Below are 12562 nucleotides of genomic sequence, written 5' to 3' on the forward strand. Positions count from 1 at the left end.
TCGGGCTGCAGCAGCTGACCAGCACCGATCGTCCGGCACTCCCCAGTGAGATGAACCCAGTACCTCAGTTGAAAATGCAGAAATCACCGGTCTTTTGTGTCGCTCGCGCTGGGAGTTGGAGACTGGAGCTGTTCCTATTCGGCCATCTTGCTCCGCCCAAAATTGAGCCATTTCTAATACCTGCCCCACAGGCATGTGACATGGATTAAATGAGTTGGCACAGGTTGACACTTGGAGCACTGTCTGGAATATAATTAACACTCAGTCATTATTATTTTTATAGTGATATCCCTCAATGGGTAAAAACATCAAAAAGGACCAATATTTCTTAATAAGATGGCGTACTGGACTTTGAACATGTTGATTATGTTGTGTCATTAAGATATCCCAATGGAAACCTGGAGTAGGCACCTAGAGCTATGGGTCTATTTCTTGGAGGAGAAGGCTGAAACTGGAGCTTTAACTTAGGAGTCATCGTTTTCTTTCCTTGGAGTACAAGAAGGAACAGTTATACTACCCATGTTTATGGTTCAGGACTAAGCAAGTTTTTGGCTTAGAATATTTGTTGAATGAGGCAACCTTGTGCTGGTCAGCATATTATCGGCAAAGTGATGTTTGGATTTCTACTAATAATAAAACTGTCTTTCCCCAAGTAAGAGGAACAAGTCAATAGTAGATGGTCCTGACTTTGGGTATAAGAGCCTTGGGACCTTGTCTGGAAGAAGCTTGTCTTGTTCTGATGGACAGAGTTGTGGGAAAGGTGGTGGTGTGAGCACCATAAGTGGGCTGAGCCTCAGAGTGTAGGGTTTCATGATACGCAGTCTTCTTTATGAGTAGAAAATCAACTCAACTTTGCATTTTTCCACACAAGAACAAGCCAAGCAACCCAAATGGGGCCAGCAGACATATAGGGCCAGAGACAAGTAACAGTTCGGGAGAGCAAATGAGCATCATAAAAAGAGCTCCCTGTCTCACAAGGTTACCCAATCCAATTTCAAAGCACTGCAGTTGTTAGAAATGTCTTCCCTTGTTGAACAGAACATGTCATCTTATAACTTTGATCCTCTTGGTTAAACCCTTGAGCCACACAATCTTGGTCTGCTCTTTCCCAAGAAAACCCTTCAGTGATTTGAAGTCAGTGGACAGGTTTTTGGCAGTATTTTTTCCCTTGATTTTAACAGGCTGTGACTATGGGGTCTTGAGCTGTCTTGGCCACTCTCACCTGCATGAATTATAATTGTTCAGTCTGTTACAAAATGTGGATCGCAGAATGAACCCAACTCCCAACACTCCAGTTGTAAGGATTTGAGTGGGGAAAGAGAGAGTGACAGATTGAAAGAGACATATGGAGAGACAGATAGAGAGAGATTGATTAAGAATAAAGATAATGAATAAAATTATGGACAAATAGATCAATAGATAGATGGTGGAGATGGTTTCTAGTGATACTCAGAGTGTGATCGATGCATCTGAAAATTGACTCCAGGCAAGGGTCTTTGCAAAGAAATAAATAGATTCTTTACATTTTATTTTTATTGTAATTCTTACTGGGGGGTTGGTCCTGTAGAAAGGTGAAATCTTCTCCAACCAAAATATCTGCTTTGCTACATGCCAATCAGAGATAGCAAATATATATTTTCTGTATGTTGTTCTGATATCAGCTCATGGCTGATATCATTAATTCATTATAATACTCTTCTCTGTCTAGCCTGGATGTAGCCTCTGAATCTTTCCTAACTTAAAACTCTAGACAGTCACGACCAATGGAGCTATAGTAGTATGTGTCTTGTTATTTATTGTTATGGCAATAGTGCTCATAATAAACAGCTATGAGACCTCAGACATATGTAAGATATTATTGCTTGTGTGCCAGGATGGTTGGAGCTTGGCTGGTCTTGGTTGGACTTGTTTGACACTGGCTGGACTCTCTCATGCATCTGACTGGGGGCTCTGCTCTAGCTGGGCTGGACTGAGTCATTTTAGCTGGCGCAGTTCTATTTATTTATTTATTTATTTATTTATTTTTTGAGATGGAGTCTTTCTCTGTCACCCAGGCTGGAGTGCAGTAGCACGATCTCAGCTCACTGCAAGCCCCACCTCCCAGGTTCATGCCATTCTCCTGCCTCAGCCTCCCAAGTAGCTGGGACTACAGGTGCCCACCACTAAGCCTAGCTAATTTTTTGTATTTTTTAGTAGAGACAGGGTTTCACTGTGTTGGCCAGGATGGTCTCAATCTCCTGACCTCATGATCTGCCTGCCTTGGCCTCCCAAAATGCTAGGATTACAGGCGTGAGCCACTGCGCCTAGCCTTCTGCTTGCAGGATCTCTCATCCCCCTTGTGAGACCAGCGGGCTTGTCTGAGTATGTTCTAATGGGAATGGCAGAAGCTCAAGAATGAGCAAAAACATGCAAGGCTTCTTGTGGCCTAAGCTTGTACCTGACCCACTATTACATCAACTGCTTTCTAATAAATTCATACAACTGGGTCCAAATTCAAGAGGTGAAAAGTACACTCTACCTCTTCAACGAAAGGAGTTTCAAAGATGCATATCAGAGTGTGTGGATATACAGAGGGGTAAAAAATTGGGACTCTTAATGCAGTCTGTTGTGCTGTGTAAGATGAATCTACACTGCTGTGTGTTACGTGCTAATTACATGGCTTATTTATCTTATTAATATATATTAATATATCTGCTCTAGAATGACAGTCTGCACACCATGCTTTCAAGGTGGGGAAGGGTCAAAGTCAAAATAGAAATTCCCTCTGCTTAGCTCCTGATAACTCAGCTCAATTCAACAGGGGTCAATAAGATTTCATTCCGTAAAGATAGGTGAGGTCTAACACACAAGTATCCTCATGGGAGCAGGCGGGCACTACAGAGTTAAGCATGACTCACTGCCACCACCACCACCACCATCATCATCACCATCCTTATCCTTGCTGCAATGTATTGAGAACTTACTCTATGCCAGGTACTTCACCTCCAGTGTATCTCATTCTACAGGATATTCCAGCAAGGCAGGTTTATGTGCATTATTTTGTAAACAAGGACACAAGGATTCAAGGAAGTGCGATGATATACCCAGGACATTCGATGAAGAGCCCTACCAGAAACAGGCTTCACTGGGTCCCTGAAGAAAGCTCTTCTGATGACCTTCAGCAGATGCTGTCTATGTTTGGCTAACTCCCTTCTCAGGTCCAGAAGGGCTCCTTGCACCACCCTCTGTTCTTCTATGCCTGCCCTGGGTGCTCTACTTCCTTCTCTCCTTGCTTGGGCTTCTCTGGCTCTACTTTCTTTAGGAGAATAGCTTGTCTATTCTCCCAAATCCCTACTCTCTAATTCTCTCTCACTGCTGATCAGTGGAGAGGAACCAAAACAATTTCCATTAGGAAATGACATGAGTTATGATGATCAGGGACACTGGTCAGTATTATTCACTTCTTTTGAGAAGTTTCCTTAAAGGAGCTTGGACCAAACAACTTTAGAAGAAAAACTGACATCCTGGTAGTGAACTATGGTGAGATGGGAGGGGGGTATGTTGCTCCTCATGGGGGTTACACGTTGAGGTGGGAAAAAGGGCAAGGCAGGGCTGTTTAGGTTCCAGTGCACCACAGAGTTTACAGAGCAACTCTTTGGATTTTTATTTGTTTTTAATGAAGTACGATCCTTCTCTCACCTTAGAATTTAAACATATACTCAGGGGCTGGTCTGGGCAGACTACAGCCGTCAGGGTATATGCACAATCACTCTTCCTCAGGGAAAACTAAAGCTTTGTTTAGTTGATGATCCTCCTCCTTCTTCCTCCAGGATGAGTCCTCTCCCAGGAGTTTCTCCAATTTACAGCCTTACATGTTGACCTCTCTTTGGCCCTCAAACTCATTTAATTAAGTATACACATCCACTCTGGTATGATAAAGGGCAAATATCAGAGTCAGAGGGGCTCTGAGGAGTCATTTAGTGTCTGCACAGATGGGGAAACTGACGCTAAAGTATGAATAGGAATTGTTCTCATCTCTTCTCTGATGTGGATGCTGAGGAATCACCAACCACAGTTGAGGGCTGATGGGTTCACAATATGGGAGCCAAGAAAAGAGGCTGGGAAAGTTGAAACCAGAGTCTGGTTCAGTCTACCCAGAAAGGGGAAGGATGTATTAGAATTGGCTGCTATGAGATCTGATATGGTTTAGCTGTGTCCCCACCCAAATCTCATCTTGAATTGTAGCTCCCATAATTCCTACATGTTGTAGGAGGGACCTGGTGAGAGATCATTGAATCATGGGGGCAGTTTCCTCCATACTCTTCTCATAGTAATGAATAAGTCCCACGAGATCTGATGATTTTATAAGGGGTTTCATTTGGCTCTGTCATTCCCTCTTTGCTGTCACCATGTAAGAAGTGTCTTTCACCCTCTGCCATGATTGTGAGGTCTCCATAGTCATGTGGAACTGTGAGTCCATTAAACCTCTTTTTCTTTATAAATTACCCAGTCTCAGGTATGTCTTTATCAGCAGTGTAAAGATGGACTAATACAAAATCAGTCCTTAGATCTCTGAGGCTTAATGCAAAAAGTTTATATCTTGTTTCCATAAAGCCCAGTGTAGCTTGTGTTAGTCAGGTGGGCTCTCCTGGGCCCTCTCCTTCAAACAAAATGGATGCCAAAGTAGGTGGATTGCTGTAGCCAAGGAGTTCAAGAACAAACTGGGCAACATAGTGAAACCTTCCCTCTACAAAACATACAAAAGTTAGCTTGATGTGGTGGCATGTGCCTGTAGTCCCAGCTACTTGGGAGGCTGAGATGGGAGAATCACCTGAGCCTGGGAGGTTGAGGCTGCATTGAGCCATGATCACTCCAGTCTGGGTGAGAGAGTGAGACCCTGTCTTATAAAAAAAAAAAAAAAAAAAAAAAAAAGCAAAGATTCAAGCTTCTTCCACCTGAGCCTTGGAGTCCTTTATCAGATCATTTGTCTCCAGACAACTGACATTGAGGAGAAACAAAGGAGAGGATTGCTTGGCAGATTTTAGAGCTAGGCCTGGAAGAAGGGAGCAACATTTCTGCCCACAGCCCATTGGCCAGAGCAAGTCACATGGTCCCTCCTAGAAGAAAGGAAGATTGAAAATTATAGTTCAGTAGTGTTCCCAGGAGGAAAAGGAAGAATCAAGTAAGGAATTTTTCCATAGAAGATCTGAAGTAGAAGTCAGGGGCCAAGGTGTTAGAGAGTGTGGTGGAATGGATAACTTTAACTACTTTTGCATGCAGGTCTTTTGCCATTTGACCTTGCAGTAGTACCTCCCACTAGAGTTTTGAGAGCATATTTCTCTTTCCCAGTAGTTTTGGTCTTGCTCATGTGACTTGCATTGGCCAATGAAATGCTGGAAGACATTATATGAGCAGAGACTTTATGTGTGCTTGTGTGATTTGGAATGGTCTCTTGTACTCCTATAATTCACTGTGGGAAAGAACATGGCCTGGGCAGCCTCTGGCTCCTGAATAAAGACATATGGAGCATACTTAAACTTTACCCACAGCCTGGAGTCAAGCCCAGCTAAGACCAGTGATCCCATATGAACCCCTGAGAACCTGCAAGGATTGTAAACCACCAGCACTTTGAGGTTGTTTGTTATACAGCATTATTGCCACAATAGCTGACTAATACAGGGTGGCAGAGAGTTTGAATATGAAGACCCAGGAGAGTGGGAAGAAGATCTGAGTAGTCTGGGAGTAGTGGCTTATAGCAGCTAAGATGATGAGACTTTTAAATTCAAAATTCCTGGATTCATCCCAGCTTTCCATGTCTACAACTTATGCATTGTGTGATTTGGGGCAGATTGGTCAAGCTGCCTTTGACCCAACTCTTGTCTTATAAATTGGGGGTGATTATAAAAGCCAACCTCAAAGGATTGGTTTGAGAATGAAATGTGATTATGTAAGCTCAGCACAGGGCCTGACTGATGCTCCCTTTACTTGAAAATTATTATCTCATTTTTTTCTCTTATTCTCTTGTTTACTCTTTATAATTCATATGAGATAACACATCTTCGTAGACGCCTTCCTTGACTGCTACTTTCCCACTCCAGAATAGAACCATTTCTCCTTTATAACATTTATAGTAATTCGAAGTGACATAAAGGTATAACTTTTGGAGGTATTGTTAAATGTTTACTCCAAATCTCCTCTACCAGTTTCTACATATTGAGAGGGCTGAGACAATGTCTGTATCTAGCACAGTGCCTAGAATATAGTAGGAGATTAATGAATGAATGAGTAAAAATAAGTACTAATAAATAGCAGTGATTCTGATCTTCTGATCACTTTTATCCTACACATCTTCCTTTGCTCTTTGCACTATGTGTTGGGGAATTGGATTGATTTAAAGGATTTGGGTGAGCCATCGGCAGATGTGGGACTGAAATTCAGGTCTCCCTATTTCTAGTCTGGTGGTCTGCCTTGCTCACAGCACCATCTTCCACTGTGCCCTTCCAAAGCCACAATTTACATGGCTGGCTTGGAACCCTGCCTCTCTGCCTGAAATTAACCAGGCTCCTATTTACCCACCAATGGATGGAACACGCTCCCTTTGTATGCAGCAGTTTAGCTAGCATTTTGCTTTAACTTTTCTAAGCATGCTGTCTGGTGTCCCAAAATTGGCCTTTGTGGGGAAATCAATAACAGCTCATGCGTACAAGGCACACATCCCTTCCACAGGACATTAGGCCAGCTATTGAAGTAACTGTGGCTGGAAAGGAGAGTTCTATTTGTAACTGAGGCAACTGCAGATGAAATGATGCTTTCCTATGTGTATTTGGGTAGAAAACACTAATTCTCCCCCTCCTCATGTCTCCAGCTGTTGGCAGTCCTTCTCTCATTTTAGAGCTGTCTGCATCAGTTGCTTTCTTTCAGGAATTCTTAGTCATACACACACTGCAAATGACGAAAGAGGGGGCTACTTTCCTCTTGGACTGCTGTGGTCGAATTCAAAGGTCCAGGTCCCTGATCTGAAGTCAGAGGACCTGTATCCTACTCAGTCTAAATTTGTCCAGGGCCTCACTTAGCAAGCCAGCATAAGTCAGTTCCGTTTTTTAGGTTGTAGTATTCCCATCTGGAAAACAAAGGGATTAAATGTCATGACTCTCTCCCTCTCTCTCTCTCTCTGTCTGTCTGTCTCTGTCTCTCTCCCTCCCTCCCTCCCTTCCTCCCTCCCTCCCTCCCTGTTGCTGTATCGGCTGTGCCATGTTAACACTATCCTTACAGGAGTAATGGGGGAAGAAGAATGAACATCTATGAAGTACCCTCTATCTGTCACTTAACAATCATCATCTCATAGAATAGTCACAACAACCTTATTATTTCGTTTTTCCATACAAGGAAACAGGCTTAGAGAGGGAAGATGACTCATTTGAAGTCACAGAGTTTAGGAGGATTTAAGTCCACATTTTCCCCACCACATTAGGTAAGATGTTGAGATGTTGAGATGATAGCCGTTAGCCATATGTTAGGTGTTAAATTGTGTCCACCAGAATTGATATGTTGAAGTCTTAACCCCCATTACCTCAGAATGTGACCTTATATTGGAGATAGGGACTTTACAAATGTAATCAAATTAACATGAAACAACTGAGCCATAGGAGCTGAGGTCTGAGTTTAGGGTAATATTCTGGGAAAACCAGGCACAAGGCAGATCAGGCAAGATGCAAAATAATATTAATGAGAACAGAATCTCCTTACTATTTAGTATTGATAGAGCATTTTCTCATTGATTCTTTCAATTTAAACTTCACACATCATTATCCAGGTGAGGAAACTAAGACTGCTAGAGACTAAATGGCTTCTGGAAACTACATAAACATACACAAACAGTTAATGATAAAGTTGGGACTCAAAATCATGTTTGACACCAAGCCCAGTGTTATTTTCTTAAGCACAGCTCCTAGATTCACAGAGCTCTTCAAAAGAGGCTTGTGCTACAATGAAGATGATGATGATGTTGATGGCAGTGCTAATGGTATTGCTAATGATAGTGTTGATAATGATGACAATTATGATGTGATAATGATGAAGATCAAGATGATGGTGTTATTGATAATGACAATGACAATGGCTTGCCCTCTTCAAAAACGTATTTCCAAATCCAGCCTCTAGCCTTTCCTCTTACAAAATCCCTATAAATACTGCGCTTTATGGCACATTGATCAACAGAGATGCTCTGCAATGAGAAAAGGCTTGCAAGGTCCCACACATTTGGGGAATGCTATACATTTTGCCCTTCTCTGGGAGAAGCACAGTGTGTGTTAGCATAGGAAAGGTTCTGAGACATCTTGTATTAATGTACCTATTTTGCTTCGTGTAATACATATTTCCAAAATCTTTTTTGACTTGAGAACCCCTTTCTTATGTAATTATTGTCTATTGATACCCCAAATAACAAGTGCTGTTTATAAAGCCCTTGGGAAAACAGTACCCCAGCCTTTTTTTGTCTCCTTATCTAATCTTTTAGACCAACCCCAACCCATATCATTCAGCAAGTCTTCAGAGATACCTCCATGGGGCTCTCCTCCCACCTCACTGAGCTCTAATAACTTGCCTAGAGTCCTTCACTGGACACATATCCTAGACCTTTCCCACCCAGGATGGAGTCATGGAGACTATGGAGCCAGGGTCACAGGCTTCATTCACCAAGGCTATCCACTGGGGAGAAAGTCTAAATGCAAAGCCAGAGATGGCTGCTGTAAGGGACATCTTCAACCCTATCCTAGAGGGGGCTGGAAGATGGACAGCTAGGAATGGGAATGAGGAGGAGATATGGATGAACTGGGATACCAATGCTAAAGGACAGCTTCAACAGAGAAGATACCAGGGGAATGAGTCAGGGACCACAACATGGAGCATTTGATCACAGACAGAAGCCTGTTTGGGTGAAATCTCATGTTCCTGTATCATGCCCTGATATGGTTTGGCTGTGTCCCCATCCAAATCTCATCTTGAATTGCAACTCCCACAACTCCCACATGTTGTGGGAGGGACCTAGTGGGAGATGGTTGAATTATAGGGGTAGGTGTTTCCTGTGCTATTCTTGTGACAGTGAATGAGTCTCATGAGATCTGGTGGTTTTAAAAATGAGAGTTTCCCTGCACAAGCTCTCTCTTTGTCTGCTGCTCTGCACATAAGAGGTGACTTGCTTCTCCTTCCCTTTTGCCATGATTGTGTGACCTCCTAGTCATATGGAACTGTAAGTCCACTAAACCTCCTTTGCTTCCCAGTCCTGGGGGTATGTCTTTATCAGCAGCATGAAAATGGACTAATACAGTAAACTGGTACCAGTAGAGAGAGTGGTGCTCTCTTGAAAAGATACCTGAAAATGTGAAAGTGACTTTGGGTCTGGGTAATAGGCAGAGGTTGGGACAGTTTGGAGGGCTTAGAAGACAGAAGAATATGGGAAAGTTTGGAACTTCCTAGAGACTTGTTGAATGGCTTTGACCAAAATGTTGATAATGATATGGACAATGAAATCCAGGCTGAGGTGGTCTCAGATGGAGATGAGGAACTTGTTGGGAACTGGGGCAAAGGTGACTCTTGTTATGTTTTAGAAAAGAGACTGGCAGTATTTTGTCCCTGCCCTAGAGATTTGTGAAACTTTGAACTTGAGAGATGATTTAGGGTATCTGGTGGAAGACATTTTTAAGCAGCAAGGTATTCAAGAGGTGACTTGGTGCTGTTAAAGGCATTTCCATTTCAAAAGGGAAACAGAGAATAAAAGTTTGGAAAATTTGCAGCCTGGCAATGCAATAGAAAAGAATATCCCATTTTCTGAGGAGAAATTCAAGTTGGCTGCAGAAATTTTGCCTAAGTAACAAGGAGCCAAATGTTAATCACCAAGATAATGGGGAAAATGTCTCCAGGGCATGTCAGAGGTCTTCACGGCAGCCCCTCCCATTACAGGCCTGGAGGCCTAGGAGGAAAAAGTGGTTTTGTTGGCCAGGCTGAGGGTCTCCAAGCTGTGTGCAGTCTAGGGACTTGGTGCCCTGCATCCCAGCCACTCCAGTTGTGGCTGAAAGGAACCAATATAGAGCTTGAGCTGTGGATTCAGAGGGTGCAAACCCCAACCCTTGGAAGCTTCCACATGGTGTTGAGGCTGCAAGTACACAGAAGTCAAGAATTGATGTTTGGGAACCTCTATTTAGATTTCAGAAGACGTAAGGAAACTCCTAGACGTCCAGGCATAAGTTTGGTGCAGGGGCAGAGCCCACATGGAGAACCTTTGCCAGAGCAGTTCAGAAGGGAAATGTGGGGTCAGAGCGTCCACGTAGAGTCCCTACTGGGGCATCACCGAGTGAAGCTGTGAGAAAAGAGTCAACATCATCCAGACCCCAGAATGGTAGATTCACCAACAGCTTGCACTGTGTGCCTGGAAAAGTCACAGACACTCAATGCCAGCCCATGAAAGCAGGAAGGAGTGGGGCTATACCCTGCAAAGCTACAGGGGCAGAGCTGCCCAAGGCTGTGGGAACCCACCTCTTGCATCAGTGTGACCTGGATGTGAGACACAGAGTCAAACGGGATCATTTTGGAGCTTTAAGATTTGACTGCCCTGCTGGATTTTGGACTTGCATGGGACCTGTGGCCCTTTTATTTTGGTCAATTTCTCCCTTTTGGAATGGCTGTGTTTACCCAATACCTGTACATCCCATTGTATCTAGAAAGTAACTAGCTTGCTTTTGATTTTACAGACTCATAGTTGGAAGGGACTTGCCTTGTCTCAGATAAGACTTTGGACTATGGACTTTTGAGTTAATGCTGAAATGAGCTAAGAGTTTGGGCGACTATTGGGAAGGCATGACTGGTTTTGAAATGTGAGGATATGAGATTTGGAGGGTCCAGTGGTGGAATGACATGGCTTGGCTGTGTCCTTTCCCAAATTTCATGTTGAATTGTAACTTCCACAATTTCCACATGTCATGGGAGGGACCTAGTTGGAGGTGATTGAATTATGGGGGCGGATCTTTCCTGTGCTATTCTCATGATAGTGAATGAGTCTCACGAGATCTGATGGTTTTAGATCTCGTGAGGGTTTCCCTGCACAAGCTCTTTCTTCTTTTTACCTGCTGCCATCCATGTAAAACATGACTTCCTCCTCCTTGCCTTCTGCCATGACTGTGAGGCCTCCCCAGCAATGTGGGACTGTAAGTCCATTAAACCTCTTTTCATTCCCAGTCTTGGTATGTCTATCAGCAGCATAAAAACGGACTAATGCATGCCCCATACTCCTTTTACTCATTTCTGGCAGCTTCCTTTGGACCAATGACCTACCTTGAAGCTTCAGAACTGACCCAGACTTCAGCAGGAGGAGACAGAATTGGTTAATGATGCTCCATTATCCACAATGGTTCATGTCTTTGTATCTTTTAGTTTGACACAAAGCTAGATCCATGGGAAATGGTTGGTAAAAAGTCTTGATTTGTTGTTAATAACAGTAATAATAATAATAGTGGATTGCATGCTGAGAATGGATAATGTGACAGGCAGGCACTGTACTCTGTACTCTACATCTATCTTAGAGTTAATTCTTCCAACAGCCTGTTACACTGTTATTATTATGATTATGTATAGATGAGGAAACTGAAACTCTGTGATATGAAGTAGCTTGCTCAAGAAAACCAGGTTGAAGTGCAACATCCAAGATTTGAACTGAGGTTTAATAATAAAGGCACCTACAGGTTAACTAGCTAGTCAAAGCAAAAGCATTCTCCAATTTTTCTTCTCCAGACCTCTGGTGACTCAGTCTGTCACAGAGCACAGGAAAAGCTGGAATTTAAGGTGGTTGTATTAGAGGTGACTTTCCACTGGACTGAGAATGGAGCTGTTGCCTGACTTCTACTTGGAGAGGTCATGCGTGAAGGCAGGAAGAGGCCCTTTGGCAGGGGCTCTGAAACTTCCCCACCCACTGAGGCAGAGCTGGGACTGCCTGTCACTGGGACAGACAGGTAGAACCCAGAAATCATGTTAAAGCTACAGACCAGCTATGAGGGTTGATATAGTTTGGCTGTGTCCCCACCCAAATCTCATTTGAATTGTAACTTCCGTAATTCCCATGCATTGTGGGAGGGACCTGGTGGGAGGTAATTGAATCACGAGGGAGGGTTTTTCCTGTTCTGTTCTCATGATAGTGAATAAATCTCATGAGATCTGATGGTTTTCAAAAGGGGAGTTCGCAGGCATATGCTCTCTTGCCTGCCACCATGTAAGACATAACTTTGCTCCTTATTTGCCTTCCACCATGATTGTGAGGTCTCCATAGCCATGTGAAACTGTGAGTCAATTAAACTTCTTTCCTTTATAAATTACCCAGTCTTGGGTATGTCCTTATCAGGAGCTTGAGGACAGATTAATACAGAGGTCCACAAAGCAGTGCTGCTTGAGAATCTAATGAACGTGAGAAGGGAGGGCAGCAGTCAGAGTGACCTTTCTGGAGAACAGAGCCAGGTGTTGCCTTAAAACCTGTCAGAATCTTCCCTTCTGCTCAGGATAAAATCTTAAGGGCTGACCACGACCTCTAAGACCTGCCATG

This window comes from Mandrillus leucophaeus, unplaced genomic scaffold, assembly GCF_000951045.1.
Source record: "Mandrillus leucophaeus isolate KB7577 unplaced genomic scaffold, Mleu.le_1.0 Scaffold354, whole genome shotgun sequence".
Lineage (NCBI taxonomy): Eukaryota > Metazoa > Chordata > Mammalia > Primates > Cercopithecidae > Mandrillus > Mandrillus leucophaeus.